Source organism: Gossypium arboreum, chromosome 13 (genome assembly GCF_025698485.1).
Source record: "Gossypium arboreum isolate Shixiya-1 chromosome 13, ASM2569848v2, whole genome shotgun sequence".
Taxonomy (NCBI): Eukaryota; Viridiplantae; Streptophyta; class Magnoliopsida; order Malvales; family Malvaceae; genus Gossypium; species Gossypium arboreum.
In genome coordinates this window covers 105,541,338-105,545,373 of record NC_069082.1, presented here as the reverse complement: position 1 = coordinate 105,545,373, position 4,036 = coordinate 105,541,338, and the positions used below count along the sequence as shown (strand labels likewise).

The window sequence follows — 4,036 nt, the reverse complement described above, 5'->3', positions numbered from 1 at the left end:
CTTATTGACAACAACAACAAAAATATAAATATATAATATTAAGAAAATATTTTAAAAATACAAATATATAACATTAAGAAAACATATAAAAAATGAATGATAACATAAAAGTTATAAAGTAAACATTTAAAATATTTAAAGGTATTTTTTAATTATATAATTTTACAATAATAATTATGATATTGAAGGAGCCACAATCCATAGCGTTTTGAGTCGAAACGCTGTTAAATATACAACTATTGTGACACTTCCCTAAGAAACATTGCGAAAATTATGGAGCCAAAATTATTTTCGTCCTAAGTTAAGTACCGCCTTAATGAATTAGGTTTTATAGTGCTTTTTAGTAGGGGTGAGAAAAAATAAAAAAAAAATTAAATTTTCACTACAGGAAAATAGACTTTTAGCGGCAGTTTTTTTGGCCTTTAGCGGCGTTTTCACAAGCGCTGCAAAAAACGCCTCTATAGCAGGCGCCGCAAAAAATTGTGGCGTTTATTTAAAAAAACGCTGCTAAAGACCATGACCTTTAGCGGCGCTTTTCCCGCAAACGCCGCTAAAGATCATGACCTTTAGCGGCGCTTTTCTCACAAACGCCGCTAAAAATCATGAACGTTAAAAAAATTATTTTATTTTAATTAAATAATATTTATTTTTATGTTAAATATTATATTATGTTTAATTTTGAAATTTGAACTTTAAACTATATACTTTTAATGATAAATAAAAATATTAATTAAATTAAATTTTCCATTAAAATTTAAACTTCAAAACTAAATATAAAATTAATGAATTTAATTTAATACATAAACATTGATTCAATATGTAATTTAATACATAAAAAAACACACACACAGAGACACACACAAAGTATTACAATTTCTAAAACAAAATTCATCCTGGTGAGAATATAATCCCAAATCATCATCACCTCTCATTGCAATGCCTGCATATATAACTTAGTGAAGTACTTTGATCTTGATCTTGGTTAAGACTTGTTCCAGCAATAAAGAAAATTGTTAAACGGAATCTCGGTCACCTGTCTGAGCAAAACAAGGAAATTAACTATACCATCTACTGTAATGAAAGTGAAATCAGTAAAAAGTAAACCCATAATAAAAAAAACTGATGCTAGGCTAATCGTAAATTCTACTGTCACTATAAATAAGTGACAGGCATAAGTCCAGTTTCATGTTGATGGACTTGTAAAGGCCTCAAAAAGAAAATAAGTAGCATATATGAAAAACACAAAGGGTCAAATGAAGGTTAAAGGAGATATCATGACGAACCTCACTAGATTTGACACATTTTTACCCTTAAAGTCCAACTCTTCCTTCTCCTTATCATCCCTATAACCTTTATGTTTTAATTATTATCTTCCCATATGATCTCCAGGACATTGTCATTCACATCAACTTGCACTTAATTTTCAAGCACTGGAACACAATTCAGACATAAGTCCATAAATGAAACCATATTTTCCTACAATTCCTGTCATTGATTATAGACATATCATTTTCTATTCTTCTAGGTCTTTACTCATTATAACCTATATAATCATTGAGAATATCCATAATTTATTGAAGCATGAAATTTTTAAAAGATACATCGATTTAAGATTTTTAAACAACAAAAATGTTTGCTTCGTATTTCTAGTCTGACTTCCTTTTGGAAGTTAACCTTTAAACTTTCTGTAGAGGATTTATCCTGAGTAGGAAATAATAAGAGCATGTAAGATAGTCTAGGTTCTATCTATCTAACATGAAAATTGCAACAAATGATGGCTCCAAATCGTGAGTCATATAAATAAAACATGTTATGCATAAAAATATGTCAACGCTACATTGCTGTCAAAAAGAAAATTCATTTTTCTTTGTAGGTTCACTAATAACAAAATGAAACAAGGGATAGTGCATCATATAAGAGATTATCCATTACCAGTTCCTGCATCATCATGGTGCTCCAAGATCTTGTAAACCTCCATTGGAGCAGCATAGCCATTGATCAATGAGAATGTACGTGAATGTGAGGCACATAATATGAGGCTCAGGGCCACAGGTCTAAGAAATTTGGCCATCTACGTAAAAATGCCAATACCATTTGAATAAGAGCTTAGTGCTGTAGGCATACAGAATTAAATTGGTGTAGAAAATGCCCACCATAACTATAATAGAATTATAGTAGGGATTATATTTGTCTCGGAAAAGATCAGGAAAACTCTCAATGACAGCAGAAGCAGAAACACAAACAAGAGGGTATATGGGATAAAGGAATCTGCATGACAATTAAATATAATGGACTATTACAGATCGAAGCAGGCAAGACCGATATTAAAGATTGTTCAGGACACGTAAAGAGACAATGACAAATGTGCTCTGTTTTGTTCCCTTGCAAAACATGCCATTCAAATTAGCCCAAAGTTTTGGACCAAAACAATTTCTGAACCCTCCTTGAAACTTCTAAAAGTCATATATTGGAATGTTCTTTATTAATTTATCTATTTTATGTCAGGGAAAAGCAGGAAACAAAATATAAACAAAATTTGCTAAAGACATTTAGGATAAAGATTAATTGTACCTTTCTTCTTTGTGCGGCTGCAGAGACATAAATGCCAGCCATATATAAAGAGGAGAGATTACAATAAGCAAGTCAGGGGCATACTTTTTCCTTGCAATTTGGCAGAATTCCTAGGAAAAGCAAAGCAAGGATGAAACAGAAGTTGAAGTTGTTAAACCCATTCCTTATATAAAAAAGTGGCCCCTCAGTCCCATACAAATGGCTCTCGCCACCTCCTAATACATTATATACTAAGAGATTAAAAACAGATGATGTCCAGCATTGGTAGTAGCAGTGATCAACGAGTATGGAGAGTGCCTGGAGAACGAACTTCAATTATTCACAATTAAACAACAAATGGAAAAACTAAATATAAACCAATTACAAATATGTTAATGTCAAACTCTAAGTTAAGATATCAAAACAATATATCTAGATATAATAACCAAATGGAATGATTAAATTTACTTACAAGAAGAGCTATTGAGGTGACAGCACTAGAAAGAAATGCTTGTTTGAATTGTTTAGCTAAAGAGTAGAAGGTCAGTGGAAGAAATGCCAAGATTGAAAATGGCCAACCTAGGATTACACCCACAGCTGCAACAGCAACAGCCCATGCAGGTTTCTCAAGTAGAAATAACCCACAGTTAATCGAATTGAGCTATTCAACTTTTTAGAGTCAACTCGAATAAATAATTCGAGTTTCAATTCAAGTCAAGTTAAATTTTACAATTGAATAATTTGAATAACTTAAATAATAGGTTGGTGTAAATACCCTTTGGTAAATGTCAATTTTGAAAATTAACAAATTGGTCTCTCTCTCAACAAAATTACAAAATAATTCAAAATAAATTTTAAAGTTCAAATATTTATACAAATTCCAAATTTTATATATTTTTAAAAATTATAAAAAATTTAAAAATTTAAAGTATATAGTAAGAAAGTTAAAAATTAAAACAACAACAATAGCAAATTCCATTTAATTAACCACCCCTTCTCAGGCTATTTAAGTTTGGAACTGGGAAAACTTTTACTGTCCATCTCCACCAAACTCCAAATTCTTTAAACAAAAATTACAACAACAATAGCAAATGCAACAACTATACCTTAATGGCAGCATTATTTCGATTCAAACAAAACCAAATATACAGTAGATACTAAGACGAAAAAACCAGAACCCGATTTCTTTCATCCACAAAACCTAAATCACTGTTACAATTCCAATTCTGTTAACGCAAAGGGCAATTTTGACCAGGAAACGGAGAGGGAAGAGGTGCAATGCAGTGAATGGGGAGACCACGATCATTGTTGGTAATGCAAAGCAGGTAATTCCACATTGGTTGAGAAAAGACTTTTAAGAGAGTTTAAATATAGCATTGCCTTCTACCATTATTGAGTAATTGGGGCTAAAAGTCCAACACACGCGCATCACCGTTTGGCCTGTTCTATGTTCATGTTAACATGTGTCCACGACACATACCGCACA

General features: G+C 31.5%; 1 long non-coding RNA gene across 2 annotated transcripts; it reads right to left on the bottom strand.

Moving 5' to 3' along the window:
* Window positions 1–787: 787 nt before the first annotated feature.
* LOC108463168 (uncharacterized) lies at window positions 788–2,503 on the bottom strand. Of its 2 annotated transcripts, none has more exons than XR_008277661.1 (4): window positions 2,154–2,503; window positions 1,933–2,071; window positions 1,284–1,430; window positions 788–1,033 (listed from the first exon to the last, which is right to left on the bottom strand). It is a non-coding gene; the product is annotated as an uncharacterized LOC108463168 (long non-coding RNA). The 2 variants fall into 2 exon arrangements; XR_008277660.1 differs by having other exon boundaries at window positions 788–1,037; window positions 2,154–2,500.
* Between the last annotated feature and the right edge of the window lie 1,533 nt (window positions 2,504–4,036).